This window comes from Marmota monax, unplaced genomic scaffold (genome assembly GCF_021218885.2).
Source record: "Marmota monax isolate L192 unplaced genomic scaffold, Marmota_monax_Labrador192_F-V1.1 WCK01_AAM20220418_F8-fsc02114, whole genome shotgun sequence".
Classification (NCBI taxonomy): domain Eukaryota; kingdom Metazoa; phylum Chordata; class Mammalia; order Rodentia; family Sciuridae; genus Marmota; species Marmota monax.
Window position 1 is genome coordinate 7,179 of NW_026692432.1, and position 17,257 is coordinate 24,435.

The 17,257-nt window shown below is 36.2% G+C and overlaps 1 pseudogene; it reads right to left on the bottom strand.

Moving 5' to 3' along the window:
• Nucleotides 1–11,086: 11,086 nt before the first annotated feature.
• On the bottom strand, nt 11,087–12,859 carry LOC124091782 (probable dolichyl pyrophosphate Glc1Man9GlcNAc2 alpha-1,3-glucosyltransferase; annotated as a pseudogene).
• Between the last annotated feature and the right edge of the window lie 4,398 nt (nt 12,860–17,257).

Genomic DNA, 17,257 nt, shown 5'->3' on the forward strand with positions numbered 1-17,257 from the left:
TAGAAAGGTTTTTAACTAAAATTTCTATTTCTTTTATAGAAACAAGACAATTGACCAAACCTATTTCTTCTTGAGTAAGTTTTGATTTATTTTGAACTTTGTAAGAATTTATTCATTTTATAAGAGTTGTCAAATTTATTGGCATAAAGTAATTCATAATATTTTCTGATTCTTTTTTTGAGGGGAATGTGGTTGAGTGCTTGTTTGTAGATATTCTGTCCATGGAAATAGACATGGAAGCATTTCCCCTGGTGAGCAAATTCCCAGGGGTGTTAACTGGTGCCCTGATTCCCACAATTGGCATACCCAGCCTCCTCCCTGTGAGGTAATTAGACAACTAAGCAGTCACTATCGGGTCTCCTTAACAATGTCCTTGGGGAGAAATTACTCTGTGTTTGTATTAAGGGGATCTTATCTCAGTTAGCTAGCACTTGGGTTAAAGAAATACTAATTAGAATATAGTCATGGTAATAGGAAGTATATGTTCTTTGAATTATAAACTCCCAGGCAGGGAAGAGTGGTCATTTCACTTCTGTACTTCCTCATCATCACTTCATTTTCCTCCTCTCCTCCCTTCCTATCTTTTTGCTTGTACTTTTGTGTCTGTGTCTGTTCTTTGTGCACCTCCTTACAGGTATTCCTCCACAGGTGTTCCTTTACACTTGGTATTGAACCCAGAAGTGCTTAACCAGTGAACCCACATCCCTATCTCTTTTCATTTTTTTTTTATTTTTTATTTTGAAACAGGGTCTCACTAAGTTGCTTAGGATTTTATTAAGTTGTTGAGGCTGGCCTCAAACTTGCAATTCTTCTGTCTCAATCTCCTGAGCCATGGTGATTACAAGAATGTGCCAACAGGACAAGTTGACTTTTCATTTAATATCCATAGAATATTTAGTGATATAATGTCTCACATTCCTAATATTGGTAACTTGTGTCTATTATTAAATTTACTTGTCATTCTTCTCAAGATTTATCAAGGTTATTTTATTTGTTCTAGAGCCAGTTTTTGTTTTTATAGATTTTACAAGTGTTTTATTTAATTGATTTCTGTGCTGATAGTTCTTTTTTTTCTGACTTCATTAATTTCTTGTTTGCTTTTACTTTCTGCTGTTAAGGTGGAAATTTTATCAATACAAACTATTTGGACAGATAATACATGCAGTAACATGTATCCACACCATACCTACCTCTCTATTACATCACATACTTTCCCCTGTGATTTTCATCTTGCATTAGTGGGACACATTTGCTGCAATTAATGACCCCAAATTGGCACTGCATTATTAGCTGTATTCCATAACTTATGTTGTTTCACTCTGAGTTACACAGTTTTGCGGGTTCTGACAAATGCATAATGATAGAATGCATTCACCACCCTAAAATCCCATGTGATTCACCTATTTACCTTCCCCTCTTTCCTGGTATCTATTGAGTTTTCTAACTCTCTGTATAAATTTACCTTTTCCAAAATGTTGTATAGTTTGAACTTTCTAGTATATAGCATTTTTAGACTACCATCTTTCATTTACTAGTATACATTTATAATACCTCCATGTCTTTTTATGGATTCATACCTCATTTATTTTTATTGCTGAGTAATATTCTGTTTTATGCATGAAGTACTGTGTGTTCATCTATTAACCAGGACAAAGACATCTGGGTTGCTTCCCATTTTGTGATTATCAACAAATCTTCCATAAATATTCATGTGCAGGCTTTTGTTGAACATAAATTTTTGACTCATTAAGACAAATACTTAGGCATGAAATTGCTGGATTGTAAAGTAAAACTATGTCTTTGCAAGAAACTTCAGAGTGGACTTCCACAGTGAATGTACCACTTTTCATTCTGACCAACACACATGAAAGTTCCTTTTACTTCATATTCTCACTTGTAATTGATATTGTCATTTGTCAAAAAAAAAATAGCCATTTCAATTGTGGCATAGTAGTGCCATTTTGAAAATCCCTAATGACACATGGTATTATGTAGTTTTCAATAAGCTTTTGTTCCATGTGTAGATTTCCTTTGGTAAAATGGGTTTTCAGGTTTTTAAAAATCTATTTATTAATTATGTTTTTTTTCCTTATTATTGTATTTTTGGAGTTACTTTTATATTTTGGATGTAGATTTTAAGAAGATATTTGTTGTGTAAATGTATTTTCCCAGTCTATGATTTGTTTCTTTATTCTTTCAACAATTTTTCCAGAGCATTAGTTATTGATTGATTGATTGATTGGTTGGTTCATGCATTACTTGTGATGGTATCTCACTATATTGCCCAGGTTTGTCTTAAACTACTTGACTCATATATTCCTACCACCTCAGCCTTCCAGGTTCTTAATTTTTTTCATTTTACCAAACTTCAAATTTACTAGTATTTTTTTTTTTTCATGGATTGTATTTTGCTATTGAATTTTAAAATCCACTGTCAAATTCAAGGTCACCTAGACACTTTCTGATGTTATTTTATAAATGTCTTATATTAAAATTTTGGTCTTGAAGTTTAACTAATAGAAGTAGAGAGTAAAATGATTGTTACAAGACACTGGCATCAAAACAGACATGTCCTCAGTGGAATACCATAGAAGATACAGAGATGTCTTCTACATGTACAGTCATCTGATCCTTGACAAGATATCAGAAACATACATTGGAGAAAAGACAGCCTTTTTAACAATTGGTTTTGAGAAAACTGGATAACATATGCAGAAAAATTTAATGAGAACCTTATTATATATTTCAAAATAACTAAAAGTAAGTTTAACATGTTTTACCACAAAAATATCAGATCATTGAATGACTAGATAGATATGTTAATGAGCTTGACCTCTTAATAATTCCATATTGTATACATATATAAAAAATCATGTTACTCCATAAATATTTATAATTATGAGTTCCCAATTTAAAATAATGTTAATAATACTAATAAAATATATCTAAGATGCAGTTTGAATAAATATTTATTGAAAGGAGTAAGGATTGTTTTAGTGTTATGGTTTGGATCTATCAAAGGGCTCATGTGCGGAAAGCATGGTCCCCAGTGCATCAAGTTGCACAGATGGGGAATTTAGGAAATGATTGTATCCTAAGTTCTCTAACCTCATCAGAGGATTAATTTATTGATAGCTGAATAGACTTCTGGGAGGCAGGACCTAGTTGGAGCTAGTAGGTCACTTGCGAACTAACCTGGAGATTGTCTTCTCCATTGCCTGTTTCTTTGCCTCTCTTTCTCTGCTCCCTGGCTGCCCTGAACTGAAAAGCTTTTTTTTCCACTAAATGCTTCCACCATAATGTTCTGCCTCACCTCAGGCCCAAGAAATGCAACCATCCAGCCAAGGACTTCAACCTCTGAAACTGTGAGCCAAAATTAATCTTTCCTCTTCCGATTTGTGTCAGGTACTTTAGTATCAGCAATGAAAAACTGAATAGCACAGATCATATCTAGATTAATTTTTTCTTTTTCTTTTTTTTTTTCACTGCTGCTTCTTTTTCATCTCTCCTTTTCCTTTTCCTCCATTTTCAAGATATAAATATACAAAGATTTTACTTGGTTTGGAGAAATTATCTTTCCTGCATTGAATTGCCTTTGCTTTTTTTGTAAAAGAACAGTTAACTATGTTTATGTGCTTTCATTTCTGGATTCTCTGTTTTGTTCTATGGATCAATTTGCAATTCCTATAAGTTTTTTCTTCTTCTCCAATATTGTTGACTATATGGGTCTTAAGCCTTTCTATAAGAACTTTAGAATAAGTTTGTTAACTTCCACAAAATAAATTTTTGGTGTCCTCACTGAATAGTATTGAATGTATAGATCATTTTGAAGAGAGATGACCTCTTGACAACATTGATTTCTCTCATCTATGAGCATAAAACATCTCTTCATTTGTTTAAATCTTCTTTGATTTTTTTCAATCGAATTTTTAAATTTTCCTCATATAGACTCTGACCATATTTTACCAGATTATATCAAAGTATTCATTTTCTTGATACTAATGCAAATTGTATTGTGTTTTTAATTTCAAATTCCCATTGTTCATTGAAGGTATATAGGAAAGTAGTTGACTTTGTATAGTAACTTAATATCATGGAACATTGTATAACCATTTCTTAATTATAGAAGTTTTTCTGGTTGAAACTTTGAGATTTTCTACATAAAAAATCAAGTCATCTGTGAATAAAAGCATTTAATTTCTTTATTCCAAATTTATATACATTTTATTTTTTAATTTTTGTTGTTTTACTGCATTAGTAAGAATCCAGGAACAGTAAGATGGGGTATTCATGCCATCCTCCTGATCTTAGGAGCAATCATTCAGTTGTTCACATTATGTATTACTTTGCTGTTGGGTTTATGATTTTTTGATAGATTTTTAAATCAAATTGAGGAATTTACATTGTATTCCTGGTTTCCTGAAAGTTTAGTCATGAATGAGCATTGAAGTCTGTCAGATGCATTTTCTGGACCTGTTTATATGATCAAATGATTTTTCTTCTTTAGTCTGATTGATGAGTTAATTAATTACTTTAACTATGTTTTGAATGTTGAGCTAGTCTTGCACACCTGGAGTAAATATCACTTGGTTTTGGTGTAGGATTGTTATTATGTATTGCTAGAATCTGTTTGCCAATACTTTTTTTGAGGATTTAAAAAAAGAAAATCTTATGTTCCTGAAAGACATTGGTCAGCATGTATTTTTTCTATTTTTGCCTTTATCTTGTTTTTGTATTTAGCCCCATGGAATAATTTGGGAAATGTTCTATGTTCTTCCATTTTCTGGAAGAGATTATAAGTCATTGTCATCATTCCTTCCTTAAATTTTTGGTATAATTTAACAGTGAAATTAACTGCACCTGGTCTTTTTTTATTGGAAGGCTGTTGATTATTCACCTTTTTTAAAGATATAAATCAAACCTACTTAACATTATCTATTTCTGCTTTTGTGAATGCTGTAGACTGAGTTAGTATCCCTTTAAAATATATTAGTTGAAATATTGTCTCCTATGTGATGATATTAGGAGGTAGGGACTTTGAAAGGCAGTTAATTTCTGAGGGTGGAACCTCATATGTGGGATTAGTGCATTGATAAGAGAAGCCACAGAGATCCTCACCCCTCTGCCATGTGAAAACACATTCATCCATATGGCAGGAAGTGAATCCTCATCAGACACTGAAACTGCTGATGGCTTGCATTGATTTTGAACCCTCTCATCCTCCAGTAAGATGAGAAATAAGTTTCTGGTCAATTCAAAATAACATCAATCCAACCAGTTTGTGTTTTTCTGTCACATAGCTTCATGAATATATGAAGACACTGAGTTTTGGTATTTGGTGTCTTTCAAGGAATCAGTGCATTTTAAAATTCATAAGCATACATAATTTTCATAATATTTTTGATAACTTTTAAATGTCCATGACGTCAGTGGTGATGAACTTCTTTTATTTCTGACATTATTAGTTTTAAAATATTTTATGTCTGTTTCCTCTCCTCTTATCTTTCCTCCTCCTCTACCTTGTTTTTCTTCTCTCTTTGCTGTTTCCCCTTCTCTTTCAGTTACCTTGGCTTGGGTTTTATCAATTTTATTGGTCTTTTCAAAAAATGAACTTTTAATTTTGTTGACCTTTTGTTATTGCTTTCCCTTTAAAAATTTTTCATTGATTCTTATTCTAATTTTTGTTTCTTTTTTTTCTGCTTTATTTAGGCTCTTTCTCTATTTTCTTAAGTTGGATGCTTAAATTGTTAGTGTTATATTTTTCCAGTGCCAAACTCTTACTTCTAAGTACTGATTTCTCTACATCCCTCAAATTTTGACCAAAAGTTTTAATTTTCAAAATGCTTTCTAATTTCTCTTGAGACTTTGGCTTATGTGTTACTTTGAAGTCTATAGTTTGATCTTCAATATTTTGGTGTATTATTCTGATATAGTTTTCTACTTTACTCTGTTGTTGTCCAAGGATGTGTTTTGTGTAATCATTATTCTTTTAATTTGTTCAGTTGTGTTTTATATCCTAGCATGCAATCTATCTTGGTTGGAGTTCTATGTGAGCTTGAGAAGAATGTGAATTGGGCTATTGTTGGATGAAGTACTCTATAAATGTCAGTTATTTCCAGTTAATGATCAAGCATCACTAATCCTACTTGGCCTCTTTAGCACTTCCCTGTATTACCACCAGAGCAGCCTGGACATGGGGCTCTGCAGGTGTGTGGGGCAAGGCGTGCAAAATGGCAGATGAGTGGATGTGTCTGCAAGTTCCACCTAAGCCCCATGTCAGAGAGGAGAGAAAAGGCAGGGAGGATGTGCACCAAGAGACCTCTGAATCGAGTGTGATATTGGATGTGGGATGGAGGAACCTCAGAGAATGTGGACGTGAACCCTGTTCCTGGAACCTTGCTCAGGATGCTAGCTCATTTGAAATTGCAGACCTGCTGCACAATAGTGGTGGGGGGGTACTTGTGAGTACAGCAGATATTTTAAACTTATATTGAAAACTTAGAAATTGTGTTGTTATCATTAATAAATATTGACAAATGTAATCAGTTGTCTGTTTCTAAAAATGAAGCTTTAAATGTATCTCCAAATCCCACCACTAAAATTGTTTTTCCTCTTGTTGCATCTAAAGTATAAGAAGCATGTTTTGACTTTTGTGAACCTAAATGTAGGCTGCTGTTTTGTATATTCTTTGAGTAAATGCATTCTAGTGAAACCTAAGATTAGCACTAGAATATTGACAGGTGAGATGAGGTGAGTGAACATAATAGGAGCTTGCAACTTATGCCATTTCATTACAAATGTGTTTCATAGGAATAATGTAAGAAAAAGAATAGAGGTTGAACTGGCCCTGTCATGCATAGTGCAGATTCTTGCAGTTGCTACTCTGCAGAGTGGAGTGGACCAGAGAACTCTGGCACTACACTGGCAGGCACAGCATCAGGTACAAGAATAAATCTGGATTTTTCTGGAATTTTCTGGGAGACTTCCAGCTTCTCTCCCTAGAGGGCTTTTGCTTAGTTGAAAAATGGTTTGTCATTCAGGTTGTTTTAAATGTTCAAATGCTTGTATTTTGTCATTTGTTCTGTTTCTGATATTTGTGGGTTCAGGGTAGTCATGTTGATTGCTCTGCTCTGCATTAATGCTATGATATGCTAGCCAAATGCTTTCAGCAGACCTCAAGGCATTTTAATCTGACAATTAAAAAGAAAAAGGTTTAAAAATCTGGATCACAGGCATTTTCTTTTCTTGAGGAATTTTTAAAACATTCCTCATGTCTTTCACTCTCTCCATTCCTCATTAAGTTTTTTTAATTAGTTGTGGCTGGGCATGGTGATGCACTCCTATAATCCCAGGGGCTTGGGAGGCTGAGTCAGGAGGATCATGAATTCAAAGCCAGCCTTAGCAACAGTGAAGCACTTAGCAACTCAGTGAGACACTGTCTCTAAATAAAATACAAAATAGGGCTGGGGATATGGCTCAATGGTTGAGTGTCCCTGAGTTCATTCCCTAGTACCATCCCCCCCTCAAAAAAAAAAAAAAAAAGAAAGCACATTGTGGGCAGGAGGACAAATTAATGTGATTTTTCAAGAAAGTCACTTTGTTGCCATGTATTCAGATTAAGTTTTGTCATCCTGGGAAACTTTAGCCTGAAGGGAAAGACATTGCAAAGTTACTCTTCCATCATTCATCCCTCTGTGCCAAATAGCTTAATGATTTCATTTCACTCATTTAAGACCATAGTGTATGTGAGTCCCTGAAACAGATGAATATGCAAATACCAACCTGCATTTCAGACACAATTTTAACTTAGCTTTGTGTAACCACCTCCACAGATTAATTAAAATGGGACATTTACATAAAACCGAATCATTAAGTCCTGCAAGAAAGCATTGCTATTTTGCTAAGAGATTTAAAAATAACTATACTAATTAATTTGCTAGTAGAAATGAATTACCAGATAATTCCAAACACAGTCACTGAAGTACAATTAAAAAGTAAGTCACTGGATGTCACTATTACCTGGAGGAAATGTGGCTTCAGAAAACTTTGCCATGAGAGGAGCAGACGGCTTTGCTGCCTTTCCTGTTTCCTTAGTTTTAATTGCATAATATTGATGTTGTTAACAGTTTTATTCTTTGTTTTTCATTGGTATTGCATTCCCTGGAACCCAACGGGGTGCCCCCTCTGACACTGAGCATTCTTGCTAAAGAGTCACATGTGCAGGTGCTCTGTGGGGAGGGGCAGTACACTTGCCTGCAATGAATGTGTTACTACTCTCAGCTTTCTGTGGCTCTCTGGCTGACTCTGTAAATTTCAGTGCTAGCTTTTTCATGTACCACCTCTTTTTTAATTTGTTGTATTTAGTACTCAAATTAATGTTAAAAAAATAAATTGACATTGCCATGTACATTTTAGATAATAAGGTCAATCTCCATAAGGAAGAGATGGCTATTGATAGTTCTTCAAATGTCAAGATTATATTTACATGGCTTGTGGCTTTAAAAGTTCACAGAGACTAGAAAAATTACATTTGAAATTCCTTAGGGCTCCCATTCTGATAGTATGAATTTTGGAAGTAGAAATAATGGAGAATAAGACTGGGGCTGTAGCTTAGCAGCAGAGTGCTTGCCTAGCATGCATGAGGCAGTGGGTTTGATCCTCAGCACCACACAATAATAAACAAATTAAATAAAGGCATTATGTCCATCTACAACTATAAAAAAGAAATAATGGAGAATAAATGTTATTAATCTTATTAGGTAAGATATATAAGCTAATATTTCTTTGTTTTCTGAGGATTTGGGAACTATTTGTATGTGTGTGTGTGTTTGTGTGTATGTGTACACAAGTAAGACACTTAAAACTGGATTTGAAACCTGTTATTACCAAGTCATTAAGAGTTTATTCTCATGTCTGTGCTATCCTCTGAGAAACTAAATTAGTTAATTAATTAATTAATTAATTTTGCTTTACTGAGGATTAAACCCCAGGGCACTTTACCATTGAGCTACATCCCCCACCTTTTTTTTTTTTTTTTTGAGATGGGGTCTCCCTAAATTGATTAGTGCCTTGCTAGTTTGCTGAGGTTGACCTCAAACTTGCAGTTCTCCTGCCTCAGCCTCCTGTGTGTGAGAAATTTTAATGAGGATATTGCCAGCAGGGAGGAAAATCAGGTTCCAATACAAAACCATGGACCTCAGTGATGCTCAATGCTTTTGCTGGCTATCCTTTATTTTCATAAGAAGTGCTTTAAAAACTTAAATAGTAGTTTCCTGTAGACTTTATGACTAAACTGAAATGTTCTTGAGAACCAACATGAATGTAATGAGATGCACATACATATCTAAAAAAATGCATCGGTCTTCTTCCCACACAGACTGAATGCCATTTTTCCTCCATTTATAGCTGGTTCTCAGGAGGAAACAATTCTTTCCTATGTGTCAGCTTGCATGAGGTTTGGTCATGAGAGCAGCTCTTCCAGAACAGGACTTGCTAGAAGTTGCACTCTCAGAGATCATGCACATTTTTACATGATCTTTTTAATCAGCAGGAGATTTTTGAGTCAGAAGAATTTTGCAGAGAGGGTAAAATGTTTCTAGATAGCCTGTACCATTGGCTTGTGTTTTACTTTTTCCTCCTCTCTTCCCCTTCACTCCTCCCCCTTTCTCTATCTTTTCTTTCTCAATATACTCTCTCTGTCCCTGAGGATAAACCAAATTGTGTGGACTGCAACTAAAGTCAATGACACAGGATCTATTATTTTAAAAATATAAGCAACTGCCTGGGATGCCTTCTAAAACTCTTTTAGTCAAATGAGAGTGTTTTATGTGGAACTGTTCTCTTGAAGGGAACTCTAGGGGAATTTTGAACACAGATTCTGAGTTAGAGTTCTGTTTTCTGTATAAGCAGTTGTCATTTCCTTCACTTCCTACTGCAAGACACAACTGGAGGAAGAAGAAAATGTTTTATCATTTTCCCTGTGAATCTGCCATTTATTAATTTCTGGGTATTTGGAGGAAGAAGAGGGAGAATAATAAAATGTCCATGTTTTGATTGTTTTTCCAGTGCTTTAAATCTGTCTCATGGATTGTCACTCTGATATATGGGGTTCACTCTTCTCCTGTGTAGCAACTACACAGTTAGAATCTAACAGCTGCATCATTTTCTCCATTAGGTAAAGCACAAACTCTACCTGACAGCTTCTGTGCCCCCACTACTCTAAGGAGGATTGAAGTACATATTGAAGTACATTTTATTCCTTGATGGTGATATCTGAGGAGTGGCTACACTTACAGATCCATGGAGTCAATTCAGTGGGTAGGTCTGACTTGGAATCTCTGCACTTGTAATTTTTCTCCAGAAGCTTCCTTTTGCTTTCTTCCCGAGTCAAAAGTGCCCTTCATATTCCAAGAAAAGAAATTCTGTATCAGTATAGGTAGGACATACACTTTGAATAACTCTTCTAAGAGAGATAATGTTTGTTTTCATCCATTTCCATTGATGTCTTCCCTCCTCTCCATTAAGTTAAAAAATCGCTCATGGAAATGTTCCTGACCATGACTGGGGGTGCAGACCAATCTATTTTGTTGGCCTACATGGGAAACAAACCCATGATGTTCAAGTAATATGTTTGACCTGAGGAATCTCCATATTGATACCTTGATTTGAAGATTTGTATACTTTCTTCATTGAAGCCTTGTGGAAAGCATTACTTTTTATTATCTTTGATTATAGTGTATTAATCCTACAAGTTTCTGCACAGTATTACCAGTTTCAAGTATAAATATCCACAGTGTCACCTAAGAGCAAGACAATTGTAGTGTATAAGTTATTCTTTTTTTTTGCAAAAATAAAAAAATGTCATTTTGTTTATGTTTCCTTTAGTAGAGGAGTCAAATTATCCTTTATATCCTGACAATGGTTGACGTAGTCTACAAATAATTATGCTGTTAATCAGACTCGGTTAGCTTTCAGTAAACATAGCAGTCTGAATGATCTCAGACAATTTTAACAGAGGAAGATGAGATTTTTTTTTCAGATGAATTTCACTGCTTATGGAGGGCAGTGGCTTCTTACCATGGTAACAATCAGGTTGCTAGGCTCGACAAGGCTAATGATGGAAGAATGATTCTCTAAACAGATCTACTAAAATGAATGGCTCATGCCACAAGCAAACTTTCTTCAAGTTCTGATTAATTTCCCATGAAATAATTGCTTTGCCTACTTCCAAGCAGTTCCTCTATTCATTGCTCCTTTGTCTTGCTGATAGGAGCACCAGTCAACAATGAAACATACAGTATGAACCAAGCATATGTGATGCCCACTGCACAATACACTGAAGTCAGTAACAAAGTGGAAAAAAAAGAGCACTTCAGCTTCCAGGAGGTAAAAGGGAATACAAATTCACAGCAGACTTCCAGAATCCCCAAGCCGAGGAGGTAGAAAATGTCCATCCAATTAAAAAGAGGTTTTTCTTTTCTGAATAGAATCTTCAGTGAAGAAATACTATGGATGGTGAATAGTTACATGAGTAAGATTTTAATGGGAAGTTCTGGGGCAGTGAAGAGCAGAGGGAAGAGGGAATAATGTCCTGTTGTGGTCAGAATCAGAAAAATTGAAGCATCTCCTGCTTTTTCCACAGACAAAAGGATCATTGGGAGAATTTCTAGGAGTATGGCTTTTTCATGGACATGCCACTCAAACATGAAGGAGCTCAAAGCACAAAGAATTAAACATCAGAGAAAGCCTCTGGGTCCTTGGCATTTAAACCAATGACAGAAAATGGAGGGCAATATGGCAATCAGATTGCAGATGAGTGTTGCCAAGGGAGTCACTGAGGGAAGGACTGTATGTTGGAACTGCTGAACAAAATCACTTGCCATTGGGGCCTTAGGGATCTTGTTGGGATCAAGAAGTTTCAATTCCAAACCAATGACAGACAGAACTTTTTCCAAAGCACTGTATAAGGCCCAGATGTTTGAAGACGAGTATGCATGGCAGAGGCCCCTCTAGAAAGAAAAGAGTTGGGAAAAGACTTGAGGCAGCTGGTTTAATGCTAGGAAAGGACCCAATGAAAGAACAGAAACTAGGAAAACAATGAGTCCCAGAAAAAATAACATGGACAAAGCTAAAACTGTTCCATCAGACAGACCCATCTTGTTTATTTGCAGCAAAACAGTAAGAGTGTGGCAGGTATATACTGTAAGCTGGTGCTACATATAAGTAGATGTGCTTGAAATGTAAGAGAACAGCAAAGAAAAATGCTCCTTCCACATGCCTTTTCTGAAATAACCATGCAATGGAGAGCAACATTAATCCAAATAGGAATCCATTGTACTGGAAATGAATATCTGTAATACCAGTGGCTGAGGCAGGAGAACTGCAACTCTGAAGTCAGGCTGGGCAACTTAATTAATAAAGATAGCTGGATGTAGTGATATAATTCAATCTCATAGACAGCATACACAAAGAGTGCATCTATAAATATGACAGAAAATCTCTGGAAAACTAAGGTTCTGAAACTGCAGTAGTTGATAATATGAACATTAAGCATTACTTGATCAAAATACTTGGCAACAAGTGACAGGACGTATTCAAACCACACAAAAAAAGTGGGGTAAGCCAAGGTCCACTCTGAAGTTGCCTCATAATACCAATGTGATATTGGCAAAGTGTGAGTGATAGCAAGCCAGTTGTGGTGTACTTCAAAATCTGTAGAATGGTAGGTGGTAATGAGAAGGCATTTGAGGAGAGTCACCCAGATCGCCAAAGCAGAAAACCAATTGCCACTACCAGTTAGGGTTCCGAGCAACACCATTGCTGCAGCACCACACACTTTCCATGTATAAGTTATTCTTACCTGAGAACACCATCAAACCTAAGTACTTTGTATAAATCACAGACATGCAGAATGGAGGCTCTTAACAGTTTCCCATTTCTAGGAACATAACGTCTTGAGCATTTATTAAAAAAATTATTCAATAATGTCTTTGTCAAACTCTCTAAGAGTTTTCTCTCAGTAGTCAAGTCATTTAGTGGACATGGATTGTTTGTCCTTATTTGATAAATGCTGTCCACACTCTTTATTGCTAAAGGAACATGTTCAATCTCAAGTAACACTATGAGTGCTAAGAGGGTCAATATAGTCTATAAAGCCTTGAATAACAGGGACTAAACTTTTGCTGATATTTTAACTGAGTCAGGCTCTTCTTTCCTCAGTAACATGCTTGTTGTTTGCCTATAGTGAGTCTGATCTGTATCAACCTGATCTGTGTAGGAAGGCTCCCTGTGAATAGGAAATGATGCATTGATGTAGGCATTGGGGAAATAGCCTTGGAAACAGTGATCAGTGTCTTTATGGGCATTTGAACTTGGAGTTTTTTTAAAAGAACTTTTGACAAACTAGTAAACATATCTGTATTCATAGTATGTGAACAAATTTCCCAGAAATATGAAGACTAGGATGTGTTTACAGAAAACAATAGCATTTTCTTTAATAAAAGTTCATATGACTGCTAAGCCCATAGTGTCAAGTGAGGAGAGATCCAGGTTTGGTGGGGTCTGAAGCTTATGGAATTGTAGGAGATTCTTTAAGCAAAATCAAACTAAATGACCATAAGGACCCATTCTCAGTGCCCCTGCCAGGCCTCTAAGGTATTATGAGGAGAACTCAAGCCTCATGTGCATTAAGGAAAATCTTCTTTTCTGTGTGGATTGTTTGGGAAAAGTGAGATCAAATCATTCCAAAGTACCTGATAAAGGGCAGAAAACTGTCCTTAAATAAGTAAATGTTAAAAATGTGGTATATATACACAATGGAATTTTACTCAGCCATAAAAGACAATAAAATCATGGCATTTGCAGGTAAGTGGATGTGTTATGCTAGAATTCAGGACCCTCAAAAGACCACCAGAGACCAAGATCGATGTAAGCAGCAAACAGGTGTTTATTGCAAGCTAGCTCGGTCCTCCATGCACACACAGCAATTGGTGACACTGAGAGGCCCTGAGCCCAAGGTTTGCAGCAGTTTTATACATTCTTTAGGGAAGGCAGGGACTTCACATACATCATAACATCTCTTGGCAAATCATCACACACCACAGGAAAATCATAAACAACTCTAAAACATGATTAGCACATTCACTGGTGGGAAGAATTTGGGTAGGGGTGATTGGTTACTAAAAGAGGGGTATTCATTTGAACTGATTGGTTTCAGCCATGAGGGGTGTATGTGCTGAACTACATGGTTTCCCAACATGTTATCAGCCATCATAAACTACTGGGAGGGTCATCTGGCATCCTAGGTATTTCCGTGTTTCATACTGATTGGTGGGTGCTAGGGGATTGCTATGGGTCACTACCTAGTCTGACTGAGTCAGGGACACCTGACTCAGCAGATATCTCCTGTTATTTGTAGATAAACAACTCATCAGGGTGGGTATGTGCCTAGGAGTGCTCTGTGGGTCTTTCCAAGGACAAAGGTCACACCCCCTTCCTTGGACAGGCTTTGTTCTGAGGTAGAGGCTGGTTTTTCAGATAGAGTTGGAGAAGATAATGCTAAGTAAAGTTAGCCAATCCCCAAAAAGCAGATGCCAAATGTTTCTCTAATATAAGGAGGCTGACTCATAGTGGGATATGGAGGGGGAGCATGGGAGGAATAGACAAACTCTAGATAGGACAAAGGGGTGGGAGGGAAAGGGAGGGGCCAGGGGGTTAGCAAGGATGGTGGAATGTAATGGGCATCATTATCCAAAGTACATGTATGTAGGCACAAATTCGGTGTCAACCTACTTTATATACAAACAGAGATATGAAAAATTGTGTTGTATATGTGTAATAAAAATTGTAATGCATTCTGCTGCTGTGTATTTAAAAAATAAAACCAATAAAAAAATAAGTAAATGTTATGGTGAATTTTCCCTTTAAATCAAAAGGCGGGCTGGGGAGGTGGCTCAAGCTGTAACACGCTCACCTGGCATGCATGGGGCACTGGGTTCGATCCTCAGCACCACATAAAAAATAAAATAATATAAAGATGTGTGTCCACCCAAAACTGATAAGTAAATGTTAAAAAAGTTATCTCTCTCTCTCTTTGCTCTGTCTCTTTCTCTCTCTCTCTCTTTAAAAAGAAATCAAAAAGGGAATATAAAATATAATATTTCTAGTAATTGTGGCTCGAAGTGTATGTCCTACTTATAGTGATCCGGAATTTTTTTTCTTGGAATATGAAGGACACTTTTGACTGGGGAAGAAAGCAATATAATATATACACTTTTGAATATAAAAGTGTAAAATAGCTTAAATGATTTGAAAGTAATTGATCTAGGGTTTAGCTGTAGCCTCAGGTTTCTAAATAACAATGATGAATTAAACTTTAGGATATTTCCCTCACTTATTTTGTTTTTAGAACTTTTGAAGGGTTATTTCAACAGACAAAGTTCTTTAGTGTGTCTTATACATTTTACACATTTCTACCTGCCTCTGAGACCCACTGAAAGTCCAGTTGCCTTGGGCATGTGCTGTTAGTATTGAATACCTTCTTAAAAACTGCACTATACATTTCTGAATAATTCTGAAAGGCATAAACCAAATATAAAATGTTTCTCCAAAATATAGATATATATTTTCCTAGTTTTAATTCTAAAGCATAAAATTATGTGTTTTAATTGTTTTTTTTTTCAAATCACTGCTTAAGAAAATTCTGTACCACTTTTAAATACTGCCAAAGAGTGTGATAGTGTGACCTATCAGTCTTCTACAAAGGCATTGTTTAACAGGTGTTACTGTTAGACCATGACGCAAGAAAAGACCACTGACTCCAATTAAAATCAAATTGAAGCAAGCTTATTATTTTGACTGGCCGTGCTGCCTTCCCCATCAAAATGGTGAGAGCCAAGGACAGAGGCGAGGCTTCTTTGCAGCCCAGTTTTATAGCCCAAAAAGTTACACAAAGGGGGGTTACAGATAACAACACTCTGAGGAGTATAACACAAGTTTACATTTTTGATGGCCCCAGCATCAGAATTTATGGAGATCTTAGAGACTCAGAGAGGGTCGTTATCTGGCCAGGGAATGCCAGAATTTATGAGACATCACTAAGGTTTACGAAAGGGTTGTTATCTGGTCAGGGAAAAATGGACATGGGTGAGTTCAGGGCACAGGCAGGCATTCCAATCAGTTTTACAACATCAACTAATGGCCAGGCCATACAGACATCCTAATATTTTTACAGAAAACAGAAAGAATCCTTCATAACTCGTGACAAGCTGGCTTCTGATCTAATGAGAGAACTAGGCTAGGTATATCATCCCCCCCCCCCTTTTCTGATGTGTCCCTTTCAAATCTTTGATAGGGAGCAACCAGTAATGTCAGCAACATATGTTAATATTGTTGGTGGTACATAACAGAATTGAGTTGTAGCCCTATAAACCTGAGCACATAGTTAATAATGCATGGGACAATAACTAATAGGAGAAGAATAAAAATTATAGGACCTGCAAGAGAAGTTAACCATGGAAACCAGTTTTTAGGTCTGGCCAAAAGTTGTCCATTTGAATCTTGTTTATTTCCTTTTTCATTTCATCTATCTGTTGTTGAATAACATTAGAATAATCAGTAATATTAAAACAGCACATGCCTGGGAATTGTTGACAGCCCAAATGATGTTTCAGTAGCAGAAATTCAGTAGCTGCTCTATTTTGTAGTACTGAGGTTCTGAGTTCTTTCATCTCTTGATTAATTTTTGCTAAAATTTGTGCTGTAAGGTTAGCTGTTTTGCTAAAACTACAGGATAATTTAGTAATTTCTCTTTGAATTCCTACCATTAGTCCCAGGACTGGTAGAATGAAAGCTGCTGCAATTACAATGTCTAGTGGGTCCAGGAGGATTACATTGTCATTGCAATTGGGAGGCAGACTTCAGATAACTCGGTGGGGAGAAGCCAGGGATGGCAGTAAAGGAAAGATCCTCCCAATAGAGCAGATTCCAGAGAAATTGGCAGGCAACGCTTGGAAGGTTGTCTTATTACAGAGAAAAACCCATCCTGTAGGAAGTCGTTTGCCATTGGGTAGGGAGATACATTGTTCAATAGAACAATTTGGTGGGGATCGAGGAAGGGTGCAGTCTATGCATAGACAATGTTTCTGGACAATTAGTGGAACTGTCAAGGCTGACTCTGTATGAGACACAGGCCAGTTTTGCTGTGTATCTCTATCCCCAGTCACCTTAACATAGTCATCATATTTTATAGACAGGCCCA